Raw genomic sequence first — 22,809 nt, 5'->3', positions numbered from 1 at the left:
TTTTACTATATTTATAAGAAAGACCTACATATTTCAGAAAGATCAGTAAGGAACCTGACATACTAAGACTCTTGCAGTCACTGGCTTGCAGAGGGCATACCTAACAACATTTTCCTTTTAGAAACGCTTTTAAATTTTCTTCATATATGACATTATTCGAGCCTCCTGGCCTGGAGGAATGTGTGGCATTACATGGACAGGCTCTAGGAGCTATGATAGAACCAAGCTGATCTTTTCAAAGCCAGGTGAGACCCTATTTTTCCACACTTCATATTTCTCCAAAAGTCAATCTTGTCACAGATGGTCACTGGAGTTTGCAAACAGTGATATGGCTGGCTCTCTTGTTCCTTTTTATTGTCACAACCCTCTTGCAGGGCAGACTGAGAGAGGGAGAGACAGAATTACTGGCCCCAAGACTCCTAGATTAGTTGAGGCTAGAATTGTGTAGCATCTTATCTAAGTGTATAGGTGTACAATAATTATCCAGATAAGTTGCTAAATATGGTGATACAAAAGAGTGAAAAAAATTAAAGAAAAAAGCTATGAGGGAGCAGGCTGGGTAGGTGGGGCTTGTCAGCCTGGGAAGGCAGCCAATCTAGGAGAAGGAAAACTCCGATTTCAAACCTCCACTGCCTTGTGGCTATATCCACTGATGGAAAAGGCTTCAGGAGTTAACCCAAGGCAAAATCCGGAGCCGTAGTCCCAGAGGCAGTTTGTGTCATTCTTGTTTATTTGGAGGGGAGAGGAGGGGCTGGAAAAGCAATGTTGGCCTTATTTTGATTACCTGGAGAAAGGTATAAAAGGTTCTGTATAGAGGGTCCTACTCATCCATTCCTGGAGTCCAGAGCTGCTGCTGAGAACTGTTGAGAACTGCTGAGAACTTTGACTGAGAAGACATGGCTCAGGTAAGAATATTACAAATCTGACATCCTGTTTCAGAATAGTATAGTTTTTAATAACCATTAATTCTATGACCTTCTTTTCCAGAATTTCAACACTAAAGCCCAGATTCATTGTGATCCAGATGCTCAGCAGAAAGGTGAGAGAGTGACTGTTTTAAAACCTGTTAAATATGGATACAGTGGTGGCCCGCTTGACGATTACCTCATTAGACAAGGTAATCACTTAATGATGAGTATTTTGCGATCGCTATAGCGACCGCAAAACAATGTTTTAATAGGAAAAAATTGCTTGACGATGGTCGGTTCCCTGCTTCGGGAAACAATTTTTCACTTTACGACAATCAAAACAGCTGATTGTCGGGTTTCAAAATGGCCGCCCTCTGTTTCAAAATAGCTCCCCACTGTATTTAGGAAGGCTTTTTCGCTTTACAGGCACCGGGAAATGGCTGCCCTATGGAGGATCTTTGCTGGACGCTGAGGTATTTCGCCCATTGGAACGCATTGAACCGGTTTTCAGTGCATTTCAATGGGTTTTTTACTTTCGCTTGACGACGATCTTGTTCTACAGCGATTTTGCTGGAACGGATTGTCCTCATCAAGTGAGGCACCACTGTATTGTTCTTTTAAATTAAGGGTAGAATTATCACAGAGGACAGTGCTGAGCCTTCAAATATGTATTTTATTTTACTCCTAGACACAGAAAAAGCTTTTAGGAAATACAAGACCCATTAGCCACTTGTAAAATTTTGATTGTAGTGTCAAATCTTGCTGGAGAAACTTGTTTAACCCCTTTTCCTGTAACAGAGAGAGAAAGTGGTGTTTCTTTGCAGAAGAGGATCATAGCTGTAAAAAGGGCCTGTTTAGACAACAGTAATGTTGTTTTTACTTTAGATAAGGGCATAAAAATTTGTAGTGCTACATACCCAACCGCCGTTTTGAAGTAGTCACTCTGCATGTTGACTGTTGATGAAGATTGTGATACAGTTTGTAGGAGCATCTAGATCCTCGCTTGTTAAAGGTCTGTAGTCTTTCTGAAGCATCTTCGCCAGGCTACAGCCAAAAACAAGAATCATAATCATCCGTCCCTAGTTAATTTTGCCATCTTCAAATGCAGATTGCATTATTAATAGGAATGTTGAACGAGCTTCAGCCAGGCTAGAAATCTTGAGTTGACTTAAATGAACATTGATTTGAAGTTCAAAGTGAGTTTGAATCAAAGAGTCTATATTTTTTAAAAGAGGTCTCATTTCTGGTTTAGACCATGTAGGTTCAGGCTGTCCACAGCCGAGCTGAAGAAAGGTGCAGACAATAGAATGGGTCTGTTGCTTGAGGTTATCCATTTAGCAGTATAGGTCTAAAAACCAGGTGTCAATGTGCGGCATGGACTAATATGTGCTTTTCTTTACAATTGTCAGCTAGCCTAACATGTCCTTTGCCCCTGCAGGAGGTCAGTGCCATGAAAGCAGATTTCTGTCTCCTAGTTCTCTGTCTCCTGATTCTTTGGGTTGTTAGGGGGACAAGATGAAACCTTATTCTAACAAGTGATATTATGCTTTTTTCTCATTCATTATTTTCTACGAATATAGATTTTCCTAAGCACTGTATTGGCTATGTAATCTGTAATCAAAATACCTTGTAATCTTTGTACCTGAATCAGTGTGTTCCCAACATTTATCGAAGAAATGTATGATTTTTCTAATAAGCTCTTTAACAAGCCCATGTAACTTTTCATGCTATAAGATTGCACTTCCTGCTGTAAGGCTCTTGCAGTCTTAGAAGGTACTCGTACATTCCTGCATACCACAGTCACCTTGATCCTCGCCAGACTAGCAATAAGAGAAATCAACACCCCAGTGAGATAACGTACAAGCCCCACTTGTAACAACAATACAAACCTCTGCCCTTCAAAAGCTGGGCAATTTTGGAGACAAATGGCCCACTATAGCCCTCTCTAGTCCCCTTTGGTATGTATAGGGAGGAAACCGCTATAGATATTTTGACACCACTAAGGAAAATTATAACTATTGAAGGCCATATACCGGGGCCCAGGAAAGAGTAACAACAACACCTTAATGAGATAAGAGGAACAGAGAAAATATCTCTTCAGACATTCAGGCAACATCCATGCACACCCTGGGTACATTCTGACCTTAGGTCAAGGGAACATGGGGGCACATACGAATATCCACGTATAACCAATGGTTGAAGTTAACGTATAGCCAATGGTTGGCATCTTTGGTACAATTAGAAGAAGGATCCAAACTTGGGGTTCAGGGAACCAATAAGGAATGTGTTGCTTTATGGCTCTTTGTGTAGAAATATTATAAAATATCTATTCTCTTGTTGCCTGGGACCCAGTCCTATGCTTTTAAGAGGAAGGGTCCAACTGTACTTTTCAATAAAGATTGGCTTTGGTACCATCTGTTGATGCGTCTTAGCCTGCCTGTCTTCGCCGGAGATTCTGAACTCTAAATTTCAGAGGTAACAGGGTGAGTGACAATGCCCTAAGATATAACACATAATGCCTGTGGTTCAACTTTTTAAAATAGCGCAACTGATAGAGATATATTGTTTTTTAGAAAAATATTTCCAAGATGATTTTATTGAGACCATGAAGATGCCTTCTCTTAGGCGCTATAAACCCAGGCCCGAGAAACCAATGACAACCAGGATTCAGCCCCATGTCTTCACCTTTAAAAGAAAGAGCCACGACAATGGTGCGTTCTGTGCATTTTCATGACAGAGTTTTTGCAGGGTTGCTATTTTAACAGGGGGATTGAGACTTTTATATAAAATTAATTTACAGGTTTTCTTGAATCCTTTTAATGTGTGTGTGTGTGTGTGTGATAGAGAGAGAGAGAGAGAGTAGCACTGAGATGGACCTTTCACAAGTATTCTCTTTTCTTTTTTGGCTCAGCCTATGGGAAGTGCCCCCAAAAGATTCAAGGCTGGCGAAGGGTCAGGAAGCAACAATCCACTGAACCCTCAGGAATTGAAGGGTGCCAAGGCTGGTGAAGGGCCAGGCAACAAGAATCCAGCCAACCCTCAGGTGGTGAAGGGTAGGAAAAAGCAAGGGGTGTCTGAAAATGCCATCTGCTCAGGCGCTGTAGTCCCTATGGGGGGGCTTCTGTAAATAGCCCAACAACTGTTGAATAGTTTTAAAAAACTGAAATGATTGTTAACATGATCACTATTGCTAAAGAATGGGAAAAGAGACTGGAGCGGATAGTGGGAGACTTGCCTGATAGGGAAACAATCTGTGAAATGATTTTTAAAATTGATCATTTTTCTTGTGCAAAGTCATCTCGAATCCAAACAAGTCTGGGCTACCCTGATGTAAAACCTCCACCCAAAAGAGGTAAAATGAAAAGGGGGAGACCCAGCCAGCAGTCTGGAAAAAAGGGGGAAAAGCCTATCACAGGGAAGCTTTACTGGCACAAAAGAGCTGTTAAATTGTTACATAAGTCTAAAAATGCTTTCACGTAGGAAAAGGGTCCCTGAGCCTCTGCCTTCTAATTCTACACAGCAGGCCCAGAGTTCTCAGGATCCTGCAGGTCTTGATGACCAGGGGTCTCAAGAACACTCACAAGGCTCAGAAGCTCTGGCTCCTGAAAATAACTCAGTCCTTGATACAGAAACCCCACAAGTGTATGCAGAAGTGATAAATAGATGGGAATGGTCGCAGGAACGGTACAGAACACGTCACATTGCACAGGAGTTCCGATTTGTTAATTTAGAGCATATACATTCATATAGTGGGGTCTCGACTTACGAACGGTTCTACATACGAACTTTTCGACTTGCGAACCTGCCCAATAGAGAAATAACAACTCGACATACGAACTTCCCTTGAGTTACGAACAGGAAAAAAGTGCCCCTCCCTCCCCTTAGAGGCTTCTGGAGGGGAAAAAGCGTCAGAAACTTAAAAATAAATAAAAGGAAGTCACTTACCAGGCCATGGTAGCCCCTAACTACCGGAAAAAGAGCAGGAAACAGCTAAAAGCCGGCACCCAGCAGGGAGCCTGGCAGCCATTTTGTGCTTTTCTCTGCTCCTGGTCCCTCCTCTCCCCGCCTGACAGCTGATCGGCTGGCTCTGAAGAGGCTTCGGGAGGCTTGCTCAGCACCCAAAAACTCTGCCTGTGTCTCTTTGTGCTGAAAAAAATCAGCACAACATGCTTTAAAACATCTCCCTTCGCGAATATACCTTTAAAACATGCTTTAAAATTGGCTTCGTTGAAAAAAAAGATTTCAGAAGTGCTTTTAAAACTGTTCCCTGCCTCCCCCTCCTTTGCTGAACATTTCTTGACCTAAGAAAAAAGAAGAAAATATCCCCCTCTAGTGGTAGAAGGTGGAATAGCAGCTTCTCATTAGTTTCCCATTAGTTTCTAAAGGACGGAAAAGAGCAGATACAGATTAAATGGTTTTCAATGCATTCCTATGGGAAATGCAGATTCGACCTACGAACTTTTCGACCTACGAACCGCCTTCCAATATGGATTAAGTTCGTAAGTCGAGACCCCACTGTATACACAAGCTATAGCCGCCTTGCATGACGCAATGCAGCAAGTCCTTGATGGTGTTAATGAAAGCCTCGAAACTGGGGACTTTGTGCAGCTGAGATTTGAGGGCAGGAAATGAGGGTGCCTTTGTTTTCAGTGAAGAAAGTTAAAGGGGAGCTGGATGCTGAGGAATTCCTCTCTAATCTGAGCAACTTGTTACAGAACAACATGGAACTGTGCCTCGAGGGCACTTTGCGATTGGTTGTAACTACTATGAAACCTCCCCATGGGGGCAGTGACACTTCAAGAGCCTTGTGCTCTATCCCTCATAGTGAAATTATAAATAAAAAGGAAATATCTAGTAGATTAACCAATGTGAACAGTAAACTCTGCTTTGGGGAAGTCTGGCAGCTGCGATGACTGAAAAGGTCCCAACAGATGTGGAGTTGACAAAATCAGTTCTGCAACTGTATCAATCCATCCACTGTCCTGTAGACAAAGGGGTCTCTCTGGCTGACATTCCTCTTTTTGAAAATCATTTACAGGTCAATCTTCAGATAGCCCTCTATGGGAACAAAGGCTGGGGTTTATTTAAATCACAAGGCATGATTGAGGTATCCACAACCATACACGTTATTTCTCCATGATAATCATTATTATGGGGTCCTCAACGTGAAAGCCCTTTTTGGTGCTAAAAACTACTGTCTGTTTTGCCACAGCTTGTACAAGGACTGTCATAACTGTTTATTTTTCTGCAGACTGCCTAAGAAAGGATTGTGTTTCTAAAGTAGATAACATAGAAATGTGTAAGCACTGCCAAATGAAGAGTGTTTAAAATTACACACCAAGCTGGCTGCAGAGAATAAGGTTTTGTGACAGGGGGAGACTGTAGACTTTAAACCAACAAAGAGGGTGTGGATCTGCGTGTGAAGGTTCATGTAGATGGGCTTCCCCTTTCTTGAATAAATCACCAGACTTATTGGAATCAAACGGATTTGTGTTGTTTATTAACTCAACCAACGTGGTATTAACATTAACATGATCTTTCCTCTGTATCTCTTGTTCAAGCAACGGCTCAGACCAGGGCAACGATAAGTTTTCTTCAAATGGATTAACAGTAGTAACATTCCAAGGCCCAGCAATCACCCATTCCGTTTCAACTGTCTCTAGTCCGGGGACATCCTGGTTTAAAAGCAGGAGGGTCTCTTCATTTAAAAGCGGGAGGGTTCCATCCACCCCCATAACAGGATTCCTTCTCCTGATGAGTCACCCCAAGGTCCAGGAAGCACCCCATCTTCCTTAACTCCTCGAGATGCCATGCCTGGTGTGCCTCGTTTTCTGTGGCAATAGCTTCCTTCTCCTCTCTAAGCTTCCTTCTCCATTTACTTGTCTCAGACTCACCCCAATACGATGGTCTCTAGGGTAAACCTTTATGCCTCCTGTTCTCAGCTTCAGCCTTAGGCACGTGAACCTGTTCCCATTTCCAGGTCCATGGATCCTGCATCCAGACCGTTTCCCAACCACCTGGAATATTGTCCCAGGCTGTATTTATTTTCCCTAACCCCCCTTATTCCAGAACCTGCCCTTTCTCCTCTTTTCCCACCATTTCGACCCTAGATGGAGCAGCCACACTTAACCCTTTCAACTCTTTCTCTAAGTCTTGGGTATCCACTGCTCGCGATATCCCTTTTTCCCTCATGTTCTTCTGCTCCAGCTCTCGGGTGTCTATCCCTTGGTCTTTCTTTCAGGGTGGGGTAGGAGGTGGGGTTGTTTTAGTCCCTTCGGATATCTTAAGGAGAGATGGCTCCACCAGAAAGACCTCTTGTCTTTGGTCTTTCCCCTCACACTACGTCAAGGGAAGATTTCTGTAAATCTTGCAAAGAGGCAGATTACCAAACTGTTTTAAAACTCTCTATGGGGAAAATATGGTCAGAGAACAAACCTGTCTAACACTCAAGTGGTAAGAGACCCTGATGAATATTTCATTCTCCTATTTTCAGAGGCTTACATGGTGTCAATGTTTGAATTTCTTGAGGATGATGCAGTGTGTGTGTCCTGGAAACATGCTGTAGACAGAATAACAACCATGGGTAGAAAAACATGAATTCATAGCCTGTTTTACCACAGCTTATGCATGCCTGGAGCTTTACAGTCTACTCGACAAACTGCAGGATAGAGTTCTCTATCATGATACAGACTCTGTCATTTTTGTGCAGTGGGAGGGGGAATGAAACCTGCCCCTAGGGGATTACTTGGGAGACCTCACAAGTGAAGTCCTACCAGGGTTGCATATTACTGAATCCATTTCTTCCGGCCCTAAATCATACAGTTATAAGTTGACAAATAACACTGCGTGTCTGAAGATCAAAGGGATCACAATGAATGTTGCTAACTGTGAAAAAAGTAATTTTGATTGTCTCAAATATCTGGTTTTTATGCACGTTTCAGACAAGCAAGATGGTTCACCCCATGAAATAGTTGTACAACAACCAGGCCTTGTTAGAGATAAACAACAGTGGCTGATCCACACAAAACTTTTAAGAAAAACTCAAAAGGTGGTTTATGACAAAAGAGTGATTACTGATGGATTTAAAACCCTTCCTTATGACTACTGAAATGAATACTAGGTAGGTCCATCCTTTTTCAGCCATTCTATCCAGGCCTAGCGGCTGTGGGAAAATGTTTTTTGTAAAAAGCATGTTGGACAATTGTGGCGCTCAACCTTGTTGCCCCTGTTTATTTGGCCCTCACAAAGGCTCACGCCCTTTTCTCTTCCAGCTGCCACCAGGTATTATCCTCCTAATACCGATTATGTATGTTATACACGTGTGCTGCCAAAGCTAAGGTTTATTTAACTTAGGAATCAGAGGTTTAATTAACTTCTTTTATTGTCAAGTAAATCACAAAGGTAAATCATATATGAATTGTATCAGTTATTAACAGGGATTTGATTATGTATTGGGTTGCAAGTATAGCTATTCTGAACTACCATACTTTTAATCAATATCTTTCTTAGAGTACTTATAATTTCATTCCTGCTGGTTCATATATATTACCCTTCTCAAATCACTCTCCTAACCCTCTGAGTTCAGTTCCCTAACTCTCCTCTTCTCTCTCCTAAACCCTAACTGCTATTCCACATCCCCAACTGTCTCCTAACTGACTAACTGTCTCTTCAACTCTTCTCTTGGTTCCGCCCCTCCTGTCTTCTCATTGGCTCTTCCCTTTGAGCTTCCAATGATGGACAGACGTGATGTGGGGGTTCCGCTACAACAATGCTCGCACTGATTTTCTGGTATGCCTGAAAATATTGTATGGTGCTATAACTGTTGGCAGCCTTTTATATACTCAGATCCTTTGTGACTATCCCTTTGTCCACTTTGTAGAAGGCTTGCCCGAAAAATTTGCTAATGATCTGTTACCCATCACTAAAATAAACTTCTTGATTTTAGACAATTTGATGTAGTGTGCCTCTGATAATAAGGAAGTGGAAAAGTTATTTACACAATATGTGCATCACAGGAATGTATGTGTTTTTTAAATTACTCAGAACATTTTCTGCAAGGGGAAAAGTGCCTGCAGCATTAATCTAAATGCCAAGCATATGGTCCTATTAAAAAAACCCAGGGATAAACAGCAGATTGCCACACTAGCCCATCAGATGTATCCACGAAATGGACAATTCTTCATGGAAGCTTTTGCAGATGCTACAAGCCCCCCCCCCGTTAGCTATTGGTAGATTTAAATACCAATATTCCTGAATCTTGCAGACTGAGAGCAGGGCTTTTCCCTCCTGACTGGCTTGTGGTCTATACAATGAAGAATGCTGCTCCAGACCACAAAAGACGGTTGTTCTGAACCTTTCTCTTTATTGGGGTAGATTCCTCTGCAAGGCAACATATCTGAACATATAAGGCAAAACCTCCTGCTTTTGAAACTCCTTATTAAGGCGCCCCTACTTGAATTAGGGTGAAAGAGGAAAGTGCAAAAAACGGTCTAAAACTCAACATAAAAAAAACTACGATCATGGCCACTGGTCCCATCACCTCCTGGGAAATAGAAGGGGAAGATATGGAGGCAGTGACAGATTTTACTTTCTTGGGCTCCATGATCACTGCAGATGGTGGCAGCAGCCACGAAATTAAAAGATGCCTGCTTCTTGGGAGGAAAGCGATGACAAACCTTGACAGCATCTTAAAAAGTAGAGACATCACCTTGCCAACAAAAGTCTGAATAGTCAAAGCTTTGGTTTATCCTGTAGTGATGTATAGAAGTGAGAGCTGGACCATAAAGAAAGCTGACCGCCAAAGAATTGTGGTGCTGGAGGAGGCTCTTGAGAGTCCCCTGGACTGCAAGGAGAACAAACCTATCCATTCTGAAGGAAATCAACCCTGAATGCTCACTGGAAGGACAGATCCTGAAGCTGAGGCTCCAATACTTTGGCCATCTCATGAGAAGAGAGGACTCCCTGGAAAAGACCTTGACGTTGGGAAAGTGTGAAGGCAAGAGGAGAAGGGGACGACAGAGGATGAGATGGTTGGACAGTGTCATTGAAGCAACCAACATGAATTTGACCCAACTCCGGGAGGCAGTGGAAGACAGGAGGGCCTGGCATCCTCTGGTCGATGGGGTCATGAAGAGTCGGACACAACTAAACGACTAAACTACGACAACAACGACGTCAGAGAAAAGCCATTTTATGTGCTGCATCAGATGATCTGATTACCACCATTTCAGAAATTGCTCTGAACTCTTTAAAAGGAAACATTGCTCTAATACCTCAACAGGTACGTGTTTTAAAGAAAAAATGTACGTTGCTTAAAACCTTGAGTAACAAGAGGGTTCCCCTGTGATGGAAGAAGAACCTGGTGAAACAGTCTGGAGGCTTCCTGGGTCCTCTATTGAGCTTTGCCATCCCTCTAATAACCAGTCTTTTAATTAATGAGTAATGGAATATGCTGAAAAGATGTATTTGGTCCCCAGTGCTCAGCTACAAGAGCTGAGGGGAGTGCCAGAAAACTTCAGGACCACCACGGTAAAACTCTGAGATGCGAGAAATACTCTTAAGGTTAGACTTGTCAGAGTATGAAAAAGCCAAGCTTTACGATGGTGTTCTACAGAGGTTTTTAGCATTGACCAAACAAGAAGACATGGAAAAAATAATGCCTCCACCCCCACAACAACCTGCCACTCCCCCTCTCCCCCTCCCCCTCAAGAGTCCCTACCCACAGTTATTCAAGAGGTGTTAGACAGCCTCCCCAACTGTTACAAGAAAAATGCAGAGCTTTTGCTAAGCAAATTAAGGCAACATCAAGACATCTCTTTGTGGGATGACAAAGGTACATTTATTTATTTATTTATTTATTTTATTTATTTATTTTATTTATATACATTCCTGTATCAGGGAGAGTTCTTACCCGGCTCTAATATTCTGGATCTGATCAGAGGGATCATCCAGTCTACTACTCTTTCTGATAAGAGAAAACACCGTTCAGTAACATTTTCTCCTGAAAAACTAACTCGTTATGCAATGGACCCATCAGATCCCATTTCTTGCTGGGCCTGGTGTGTTGTGCTCTCATTCTAAAGCCCCAGTTTCTGGTGCCAGCTGCTATGGTTAGATGGCCGTCTTTATAAAAACCACCCACCTCAAATTGGTTAGGTTTAGAGTCAGGTTAGGTCACATCTTGGTTCTGATCCGTCTTTATTTCAATTGTGATCCTGTTGATGTGATTCTTACTCATCAATACATAATGTGGCTTGTCGTAGGTTTCTCCCCTGACGGGAATACAGCATAACAGAGGTACCAAGTGGTATCCCACGATTTGGGGCTCTATGATATCCGTATAGACATACAAAGAGCTGAAACCTCTGGTAAGGTCTGCAGCATGAGGTATTTTTCTGACAGGGCTATTACAAGGACATTCCTGATCTTCTGAGCAACATTAATGATACTATAAAACAAGCTATAGATCTACAGGAAGCATGGCTGAGCTATGACCCGGTCATGGGGAAAGTTAGATTCACAGACCCTGAAAGTTACTTCTTTTCAGCTGGTGCTGAGTTAGCCCGCATTTTGGGGGTACCTCTGGATGAACCCCCAAACTCTTGAGGAGAGGGTTTGAGTTTAATGTTGGTATCCAGGGCTGTCATCTCAGAAGAAAGGCTCTTCTAAAGATGATGTAGAAAAAAGCCTACATGAGTGCTGAAGACAAGCAGACTAAGGACATGGATTTCTGGACCCATGTCCTGTGGTCTGGTGAGACCAAGATAAACTTATTTGATTCAGATGGTGTCAAGCATGTGTGGCAGCAACTACGTGAGGAGTACAAAGACAAGTGTGTTGTACCTACAGTTAAGTATGGCGGTGGGAGCACCATGGTTTGAGGCTACATGAGTGCTGCCGGCACTGGGGAGCTACAATTCATCGAGGTAACCATGAATGCCAATATGTACTGTGAAATACAGTGGTGCCTCGCACAACGGGTGCCTCACACAACGATGAATTCACACAACGATGCCTTTTTCTGTTAAATTTCCCGCCTCACACAGCGATGTTTCCTATGGGGGATTTTCACACAACGATGTCTCTTTTTCGTTCCTGTAAAAGTGTCTTACAATGTTTGGAAGCCGTTTTAAATGGTTGCAATGGTTAGCCCACCTCCTGAAACCTATGCAAACTGATTTTGGTGTTTTTCTGACACTTGGTTAATTTATGGTAATTTTTTGTTTTTCCCCCTCATTGAACTCCATGCATTTCAATGAGGGGGGAAAACAAAAAATTACCATAAATTAACAAAGTGTCAAAACAACACCAAATTCAGTTTGTCTAGGTTTCAGGAGGTGGGCTAACCATTGCAACCATTTAAAATGGCTTCCAAACATTGTAAGACACTTTTACAGGAGCGAAAAAGGACTTCGCAAAGCCATTGAAATGTATTGAGTCGGCTTCAATACATTCCAATGGAGGAAACATTGTTTCACACAGCGATGTTTCCTATGGGGATTTTCACTCAGCGATGGCAATCCGTTCCAATTGGAACGGATTAACCGGTTTTCAATGCATTCCTATGGGAAATGGTGTTTCACAGAACGATGTTTCACACAACGTTGATTTTTTTGGAACCAATTAACATCGTTGTGTGAGGCACCACTGTAATGAAGCAGAGCATGATCCCCTCCCTTATGCCACCATGGCCAGATCAGACCTTTCAAGGAATGGGTGCAACTGGTGCACTAGTTTTAACTGTGCAAATACACTCATGGCCACCACTGAAACCTGGGCATCCAGGCTCATAGATTAATCCAGGAGCAACCCCAAAGCTGTGAACATGTGTTTTCAAAGTGAGTGTAACCTTATCTAGCACAGGCTGCAACCCTATTCCATGATCTGCCTTTTGGCTGATCATGAGCACCTCTGTCTTGTCTGAATTAAATTTTGGTTTATTCACCCTCATCCAGTCCATTGTTGTTCTAGAGCTGAAACAGCTTCCTCAGATTTAGATGGCAAGGGGAGATAGAGCTGGGGGGTCATCCAGATATTGGTGACGCAGAAGCCCAAAACTCTAGACAACCTGTCTCAGCATTTTCATGTAGATGATAAATAACAGGAGACAAAACAGAACCCTGGACACCAGAGGCCAATGGCTAGGATGTCACACGGGAGTTCCCCAGCACCGTCCACTGGGTTTTCCCATCCAGAAAAGACCATAGCCACTGTAAAACAATGCCTCCAAATCCCGTTCCAGAGAGACAGCCCAGAATGATACCATGGTCAATGGTATCAAAAGCCACTGAGAGGTCCAGTTGAACCAACAGGGACACACTCCCCCTGTCCAGTTCCCAGTGTAGCTTGTCCATTAAGGTGACCACAGCTGTCTCTGTCCCATAACCATGCCTGAAGCCAGATTGAAATGGATCTAGATAATCAGTCTCATTCAGGAATCCCTTCAGTGGAAAAACCACAACCTGTTCTAACACCCTGCCCAAGAATGGAGTATTAGAGACTGGCCAGTAATTATCCAGTATTGTGGGGTCCAAAGAGGGTTCCCCCCCAACATCGGTCTTTAAGCATACTGGAATCCTACCCTGCTGCAAGGAGACCACTCCTCAAGGAGACCCACCACCTGCTGCAAGGAGACCCACCACTCCTCATACCCACTCAGCCAATCCCTCTCTGTCAGCTTTTATAAGCCAGGAAGGGTAAGGGTCCAGCAGACATTTCGTAGCCACCTCTCCATGGGTCCTGTCCACATCATCAGGCTGCAAAAACTGAAACTTATAAATTAACACAAGACAAGCAGTGGTCATTGTTGTTGATATCTGTCAATCTGTAACATGCCTTCTCACTAAGGGTTAACATCAAAAGGACCTCATCTGTTTCCTGTAACTAATTAGCCTTTTAAAGCCTCCTCTCCTTTAGCCTCTTTCACACCCTTCCTTGATGGTGTGAGGTTACAGAGCAAGGCAGAAGCTGTCTGTGTTTGCCTGTTTGTTGGTGTTACCTAAACTGCAGTTGCTTACTCTGTTTACTGCTTTTGAAATGTTACGTGATATAGTTTTAGCACTTTGTTTGTTTTCTTAGGAACTCCTGTTTACCCTTCCCTAAGTTAACTAGATAAAATATATATACTATTTATCTCAGTGTCTTGAAGCCTCCTTTTTTTCAACAAATTTGGTAGCAGAGTATGGTTCCGATGGTTGCATTTTTTTATAAGCTGCTTTTGAGACACTGAAACCTGTTGCTGTGTTTTTTGAACTTTTTTCCTTTTCCTTTTGAAGTTCAGATAATTGAACAGAGTGCTTTTGGCAAACATTCTTTTCCTTTCTCAAATTGGAGAATGCGTTGTTTTTTGCCTCTGACTAAAGGGAGTAAATTTTGATAAGAGACTGCAAAACATTTTTAAAGTAACAGCAATTTTTATATGCAGTCAAATAATCCTCAGTCAATTGAGAGTGAAGTTGTGGAGAGGAGAAGAGAATTTAACTTCTGCCTTATTAGAAGACAACATTTATTAGTATCAAGATGTTTACAGTTCCTACTACTCTAGAAGCTAATACATCCACTCAATGTTTTCAGCTGGGTGTAAGTAACAGCAATGGCATATCTGCAGTCCCAAAGCTGAACCAGAACAATTTTCAAATATGGGATGCAAGATTAAGAGTTTCCCTTCAAGTGCCGGACTGTTTAAATGTTATAGACTAAGATATACCTGAAAGCCAGACAGCACAGAATGAATATAAAATTAAAGAAGCAAAGGTTTTAATGATATTATACTCTTCTATAGAATACAATGAGACTCCATTAGTAACCAAGTATAAAATAGCTAAAGCATAGGTTGGAGAACAGGGGTAAATTACCCCAAATGGGGTAAAAGTGAAAATCCTGGGGGTAATGAGCAGAGTGCCCCTCCCTCCCTCCCACCCTCACCCTCTGCAGCCAAACCTCAAATTGTAAGCACCTCTCTCTATTACTTCCTTCGTTGCAGCAGGGCACTTCTAAATGCTCCATTCTGTTAGAGATCGGAGAGATAAGCCTCCCTAATTGGTTTCAGGTGGGGATTAGCCCCAGCCAATCAATCAATCTGGGGTTTCTGAATGACTGCTTCCTCCGGAAATGAATGCGAGCAAGCAGAAAGTGGGAAAGGAGCAAGCAAGGGAAGGAGGGAAGAAAGAAAGGTGCGAGAGACCGAGGACTTCATCAGGCTTATTTAAATGTATGTAATTGTAGAAAATGGAGGGAGGGAGGAAATTGAGTGAGTGAGAGAGAGAGAGAGAGAGAGAGATTCAAAACTGAAAATGAACAGGCAGTCAAGCAAAAGAGAAACTGAATTAAGGTGGGGGAAGGGTGGCTTTTTAAAGTGCTGTCTGGGTTTATCACTGCTTTGCTTCCAAGAAGCAGGCATCTTTGAATTTTGTGGCTGTTGTCACCCTCTACAGTGATCATGCAGCCCAATAAAGTGAAATCTGTCACTGCCTCCATATTTTCCCCTTCTATTTGCCAGGAGGGGATGGGGCCAGTGGCCATGATCTTGGTTTTTTTTATGTTGAGCGTCAGACCATTTTTTGCGTTCTCCTCTTTCACCCTCATTAAGAGGTTCTTTAAGTCCTCCTCACTTTCTGCCATGCTTTTGCATAATGAATGAAGTAGAAGTAGATGTTTTTCTGGAACTCTCTGGCTTTCTCTATAATCCAGCTCATGTTAGCAATTTCGTCTCTAGTTCCTCTGCCCCTTTGAAATCCAGCTTGTATTTCTGGGAGTTCTCGGTCCACATACTGCTGAAGCCTGCCTTGTAGGATTTTAAGCATAACCTTGCTAGTGTGTGAAATGAGTGCAATTGTATGGTAGTTGGAGCATTCTTTGGCACTTCCCTTCTTTGGGATTGGGATGTAGACTGATCCTTTCCAACCCTCTGGCCACTGCTGAGTTGTTGTTGTTGTTGTTATTATTATTATTATTATTATTATTATTATTATTATTATTATTATTATTATTATTATTATTATTATTATTATTATTATTATTATTATTATTATTATTATTATTATTATTATTATTATTATTATTATTTATACCCCGCCTATCTAGTCATTTCGTCCACTCTAGGCGGCTTACAACATAAGACATAACAAGTTCAAGAAAAATTTATAACAATTAATATTAAATGATTTTGCAATGGGAAAAATAGAAAATAAATCAAATAAAGAGAAAAAAAGGAAAGAGGACAGGAATTAACTGGAAGGGAAGGCCTGCCTATACATCCACGTTTTTAGTTGGTTCTTAAAAGTACCCAGCGAGGGTGCAGCGCGAATCTCCGGAGGTAGGTTATTCCAGAGGCGAGGAGCCAGTGCAGAGAAGGCCCGGTTTCTAGTTCTTTCCTTCCGGGCCTCCCTCGGCGTCAGGCTCCTCAGCTCACTCGGGTGACACAGGTTGAGCTAGCTGGGAGTAAACGTTCCGCCAAGTATCGAGGTCCTAAACCGTTTAGGGCTTTATATGTAAGCATTAACACTTTGAAGTCAATGCGGAAACGGATGGGCAGCCAGTGCAGCATGGCCAGAGTAGGAGAGATATGTTGATATTTTCTAATTCCAGTAAGGAGTCTGGCCGCCGCATTCTGCACCAGTTGAAGTTTCCGCATCAGCATCAAAGGAAGCCCCAGGTAGAGTGTGTTACAGTAGTCTAATCTAGAAATTACGAGCGCATGTACTAAGGTAGTGAGCGCCCCCGTGTCTAAGGTTGCAGCTGGGCAATCCGCCAAAGGTGGAAAAAGGCGGTGCGGACTACTGACGCCACTTGCATTTCCATGATGAGCATCGGGTCCAGGTGTACCCCCAGGCTGCGGACCCCACTCTTTGTGGCCAGGGCCACCCCCCCAAACATGAGGGAGTTTCCCATCCACCATCCACAGGGTCACCCACCCTCAGAACTTCCGTCTTGTCCAGGTTCAGCTTCAGCCCGTTCTCCTGCATCCATTTCTGTACGGCCCCCAGGCAGTGCTGGAGGGACAGGACGGCATCACCTGCAGTTGGTGAAAAGGAAATGTAGAGCTGGGTGTCATCAGCATATTGATGACACGATGATCCACACCCCCTGATGACCCCACCCAGCGGCCTCATATAGATGTTAAACAACATTGGGGAAATGATCGACCCCTGTGGAACCCCACAATTGAGACTCCACGGGGCCGAAATACTCTCCCCAAGCTGCACTCTCTGGGGGCGGTCCTCCAAGAAGGAACAGAACCAGGCCAGAGCCAAGCCACCGATACCCAACTCAGAGAGCCTCCCCAGGAGGATACCGTGGTCGACGGTATCGAAGGCCACTGAGATGTCAAGGAGGACCAACAAAGATATTTTACGGCTGTCGGCCTCCCTCTACAAGTCATCGTACAGGGCGACCAATGCCGTTTCTGTACCGTGGCATGGCCTGAAGCCCGACTGAAATGGATCCAGGGCATCTGTTTCATCCAGATGTGCCTGAAGCTGGTCAGCCACCACCCTCTCGACCACTTTGCTCATGAAAGAAATATTGTCGATGGGCCTATAATTGCCAATTTCGTCCGCCGCCAAATTAGGTTTCTTTCTTATGGGCCTAATGAGTGTCTCCTTGAGGGCAAAGGGAAACCTGCCCTCAAGGAAAGACCCATTTATTATTGCAGTGGCCCATTCTGTTGTTTTCGGCCTGGCTGCTTTGATTAGCCAGGCTGGGCAAGGGTCCAACGGAGGAGCTGGTGGCTTGACAGCGGTCAAGCACTCTGGCCACAGAATCAGGCGTGACAGGCTGAAAGGAGTGAAGGGTTACCGGGCAAGACAGAGCGCTGGACAAAAACTGTGTTCCATTGATGATGATAAAAAAGCACACTGGTCCTTTGATAATGGGCTGTGGCACCAGGGTGTATGACATGACCTTTAGCCTGATTTGTTCCTTTTTGCACACCACACATAAATTGATTAAAGTGGTAGGGAAAGCCCACCCCCCAATTCTGCGTTGGCTGTCTCTAGCAAGCATATCATTGCTGGGACCACTCTGGGAGCCACTGATGATGATTAAATCCTCTGCAAGCTAGCAATAATTTAATGCAACTTGCTAGGCACGTTGGACACCTTACTACTCCCTATACCACACCATGGCTGGAGTGCAATGTGTTCCAGCAAAAATAGTGCACATCTTTATCAAATTTGGTACATCCTGCTAGTTTGGTACACAGCCTGTGTAGATTCGATAATATTTTTAATTCAAATAATGTATGATTTCCTTCCTTTCGAATCAAGGGGGTAATGTCGGCATATATACATTTTTGGGGGGTAAAAGGTAAAAAAGTTCCCTGACCCCTGAGCTAAAGGACTATATGGTGCTTTAAAAAGGAAATACCTCACTAAATCAAGTAAGAATATAATATTTTGAAGGAAAGATTATACAGCATGAGAATGAAAGAAGGAACTAGCATTGATGAGCATTTGGATGAAATGTTGAAATTTGTCTCAGAGCTTCAAGCTGCAGGGGCAGAAATATCTGATTCTGAGTTCCATAATTGTATATCACTTAGTGTACTTACTTTTGCAAATCAGAAAGCCATGCTTGAGTGTACTGCAAAGGTGGATTTGGATTATACAATTGCCTATTAGAGAGACTCTGGACTTAAAAGGGCAATAGATAATATGCCTGAACAATTGCCTATATTAAGAATGAGACCTGATCCTAAAGAAAGGCAATGCTACACATGTTCAAAGGTTGGACAAATTGCCAAATATTGCAGATTTAAAGGCACAGGAGCTCAAATACCCAGAGGTGCGAGTGCTTGTATTGAAAGTGTGGCCCCTAGTGTTCAAGGACATTTTAGCAGTCTTGGAAATTTCAGACCATCACAAGGCAGATCAAGTATGAGTTACAAGCAAAGATCCAATGATGGAAAAATTGCTCATAATAATAACCAAGTATTCCAAATATCTGATTATGAAGGTGTGGATGATAAGAGACATTTGCTTCTTGGTAGTGGGCAGTTTCATACATATTTATCGATTTAGAGAAAGCTTCAGTCAACTTGATACAGAGCACAGACCAAAAATATTGCAAGCAAACCAGCAAAGTTTAAATGTGCCTGTAACTGGAACAGTATGTTTAAAAGTTCTTACTTCTAAAAATGAGGTGGTGAATCTTACATTAACAAATGTTGCCTTTGTCCCTGAAGCCTCAAATAATTTACTTGGTACTAAAAGGATTGTAAAAAATGGTTATACTGTAATACTTATACGTGACTCAGGAAAGGTTATCAATAATAAAACTGGTCTAGTATTTAAAGTTGATGAAAAAGATGGTTTTCATTATATAATTGATATTTTTTTAAAAAAACCACTTGGATTCTTAGAAGTTGGGCTTATCAGGGAAATTAAAGGGCAGTTTAAAGATTATTGGCAGGTTAGGGCTGGTCACAGCTTGCCTCTCAGTTATAGAACTCCCTTTCATTCCCACCGTATCTCAGTTTTGTTTTTCGAACACCTGTTTAAAAGTGTCTATTTGTAGAAATTTTGAGGAATAAGCAAGTGCTCAGCTGGGTTTGCCTGCTGCTTTGTTTTGCTTTCATATTATTTTAGTAGATATTTTCACCTGTAGCTTTAGATATTTGTAATTTTAGATGCATGTAATCTGTGGTATCAGATGTGTGATTTTTAGATATTAATAATGTATTCTTTTAACTGTGTGTTTGTCCAAATTGTTAACACTCCCCCCAAGGCTCTCACTAGGAAAGGTGGGATAAAATAAAACAGAACAATTTGCAATGTTTGTTAGCTTCCATTCAGTCTCTGAACCCAACTGCAAATCCTGCCATTAACCTTCAGAAGCCTCAATGTCATGGGCCAGATTACCTGATGGATTTTCTCCTCCCCCCCCACACCTGTCCCAAACCCCAGCTCATCTTCAGAAGCTATCTGCTGAAAGCCCCTGTCAGCTGAATTGATGCAGATGACTATTAATATGATAGCATTTCCAATATACACAATGTAAAAAAGAAGAAAGCACCTGTTATTTCTGTTAGGGCTGTGAGAGCCTAGGAGTAATATTTCAGATTTTGTATTATTACAATTGTTAAATTATTCTGGAGAGTCTCTCTTACAACATGAAATTTGCACTCTTGGTGCAATTTTAGGATTTTAGCATTAAAGATAGTATAATGGTTGTTGTGGGTTTTTTGGGCTCTTTGGCCGTGTTCTGAAGGTTGTTCTTCCTAACGTTTCGCTAGTCTCTGTGGCCGGCATCTTCTGAGGAGAGATAGTATGCATTTTCACAACTGATATGAATACATCTGGAGTGCTTGACTTCTGGATGTTTTCAATGCTTTGCAGAAAGTAAACCAGATCCATTTAAAAACCAAATGTAAACCCTGGCCAAGACAGCTTTTCCATACAGCACAGAGCACCTTAATGGAAAATTACTTATTTATTATTTATATATATATTTAAAACAATTACAGCCCACTTTACATCACAGGATGTCAAGACGGGCTACAGAGCTATATATATAAAAAGATAATTAAAATAATTTAAGATCAAGCAAATTAAAACATTAAAAGCACTAAAAATTGTGCAGGCCATGATCTCCAACCCCCAAAGGCTCTATTAAACAGTATACCTTGACCTGGGGCTTAAATGATGCCAATATTGTTGCCAACTGAGACCCCAAGAAGAGGGCATTCCACAGTTTTCTCTTCTTTGTCTTTTCCCCACTATTTGTGGCTGTCCATATGAATGTTAATGCAGAACAGAAAGCCAGTATTGAGTGTACATTTCTGCCAATGTAGATTTTACACACATGTTACAGAGGAGGGACACTGATTTAACAGCCATGTGTAAAAATACCCTTACAGACACAGGAACTGCAGGAGTATATTTTAGCACCACTCAGTGAAGCAGTCGGTATTCCCCCAAGACCAGTTTGCCAGAGGTAGGACATACACTAGAACTATTGTCTGGATCACAATATGTAGCAAAGGAGAGTACTTTGGAGTTTTCGAACATTTCACATCTATCGTGCCTATGACCTAGTTAGGCCAATATTATGATCCCAAACCACAGGTGGGAGAATAAAGCTCAGAGAATCCAGATTTGTTTAATGGCCAGGAACCGGATTAGCCCCTCTTTGAAGGGTAAACTGGGGTCTTCTGACCTCCTGTTGTTGGCCATGATGCCATTCCATCTGTAACTACATAACGTCATATATTTATTCCCATGAACGTTTACTTGGAAGTCTTACTGATTTGAGTATAGGTTATGAGTTTTGAAGCCAGACTTCTTGATTCCAAGGGGAACAGGGACATTTGTTTTTAGAGAGCTATGTCTCTGTAATACCTGTGCTCACCCATCCCCACCCCCAGGCTGTGTACATGTACACTAACCACCCAGTCTGTTGGCAGTTGTATCTTTCTCTCTCTTCTGCTCTCCAGATCCAAATCTCCCCCCTTCCCCCCCCCCAAGCTGTTTTTTCTCTCCTTGTCCTTGTTTGCCCTACCATGTGCTTATCCGCTGGAAGGAATGGCTGGATAAACAGGGACCCCCCCCCCCCCCGTTTACCCAGCCTTTCCTTCCAGTGGCGTTTTCTTTCGTTTTTACCTGCGTGGTCTCCTTAAGTATGCTCGTCCTATGTTCTGCATTTCATCCTTTGAACTTTTCCAGCATGTGGCGCCTCTCTTTCTCCTTCTCCCTTACTCCGGGCGAGGGCACAAGAAGAGAGGGCTTGCTGTGCTTCCTTAAACCAATTCCTTCCAAGTCCCTCTCCCGCCCCCCTCGACACACACACACACGCGCGATTTGAAAGCTTGTACCCTAGAAAGGGCCTCCCACCCCCGGCTTTTCTCTGGCAACCTTGCTTTGGATTGATTGCCACAGATAGAGCTTTGAAGGGAATAAAAGCCGTTTTAGAAAGAGAAATTTTTCGCGGTTGAGATTTCAAAAAAGAGAGAGAGAGAGAGAGAGAGAGAGAGAGAGCGCAGATCAATCTCTCGCTGGGTTTGATGGCAGGGAGGCGGAGAAGGAGGAGGGAGCGTGGTCCTTCACGGGTGGAAACTGACAGGGAGCGCTCCAGATGCCAGACTGTTTGAAAGCAAGGCGCCTTGGGACAAGTAGACGCTGGAATGCCAGGGCTGGGATAGACGGTGAGGAAGGAGAACACAGGCGCCGCCTTTTCCGAAGAGGAGCCGCGCGGGGAGGGGGAGTAGAGGAAGAAAGTGACCGCCTAGGTCCGCATAACCTGAAGGCTCCGGCTGGAGCCCTGGGCCGCCCAGGAGCAAAAAGAGCCTTCTAAACCGGCACCTGCTGGCGGGAGTCCGTCTGCAGTTGCAGCTTAAAAAGAAATCTTAAGAATTCATCGCTCCCAGTGAAAACTCCTCTTGGAAATCTCACATTTGTGTTGCTGCTTTGTAAATCGGTGTTTGCAAACTTACGAGAGCCGATCTTGTTACCGAAAAAGAAGTACCTCGCGTCCTTTTTGGTCTGCCTGCGTATGGGCGAAAGGGCTTTTTGAAGAGGAAGGTGAACTTGCAGGATGTCTTCGACTTCCGCCACTTTCCCTCTCCCTTCTCGTTCCCTGACTGCCCAGCCACCTTGCGTTCTGGAGACAGGTTTGTGCCACTTTGCCACCTTTCACATCGGACCCCCATCAACCTCTGCCACAGCCGAGAGAGGCAAGGGATGAGACTCCTAGCGTGGCGCCTCGCTGCCTGAAGAAATGTCTCTCGTCCAGTTTGAGGAGCAACACCAGCCCGAAGTTAAAGAGCCCTCAGTAAAACAGACCGACCCCACAAGGTGCTAGAAATCTAAAGCAAACCTATCTCGGGGCAGGGAATGACAGTGCTAAGCAAGGAAGTCTGCAGGCAGATATGTTTGCCTGTGTAGTTATTTCACCTAATGGCGCGTAG

At 43.1% G+C, this 22,809-nt stretch overlaps 2 long non-coding RNA genes across 2 annotated transcripts in view; one reads left to right on the top strand and one right to left on the bottom strand.

Moving 5' to 3' along the window:
• Positions 1-6,391, top strand: part of LOC140706764 (uncharacterized) — a 125,382-nt gene extending 118,991 nt beyond the window's left edge. The window contains exon 2 of the long non-coding RNA XR_012086612.2: positions 988-6,391. This is a non-coding gene — a long non-coding RNA (uncharacterized LOC140706764). The remainder of the gene's footprint in view (positions 1-987) is intronic.
• On the bottom strand, positions 1,562-21,760 carry LOC110077820 (uncharacterized). The gene is made up of 3 exons (XR_002300357.3): positions 21,506-21,760; positions 1,826-1,952; positions 1,562-1,697 (listed from the first exon to the last, which is right to left on the bottom strand). It is a non-coding gene; the product is annotated as an uncharacterized LOC110077820 (long non-coding RNA).
• Positions 21,761-22,809: the final 1,049 nt, after the last annotated feature.

Source organism: Pogona vitticeps, chromosome 4, assembly GCF_051106095.1.
Source record: "Pogona vitticeps strain Pit_001003342236 chromosome 4, PviZW2.1, whole genome shotgun sequence".
Classification (NCBI taxonomy): domain Eukaryota; kingdom Metazoa; phylum Chordata; class Lepidosauria; order Squamata; family Agamidae; genus Pogona; species Pogona vitticeps.
The sequence above is the reverse complement of the archived record's forward strand: the minus strand, read 5'-3'. Positions and strand labels throughout refer to the sequence as shown.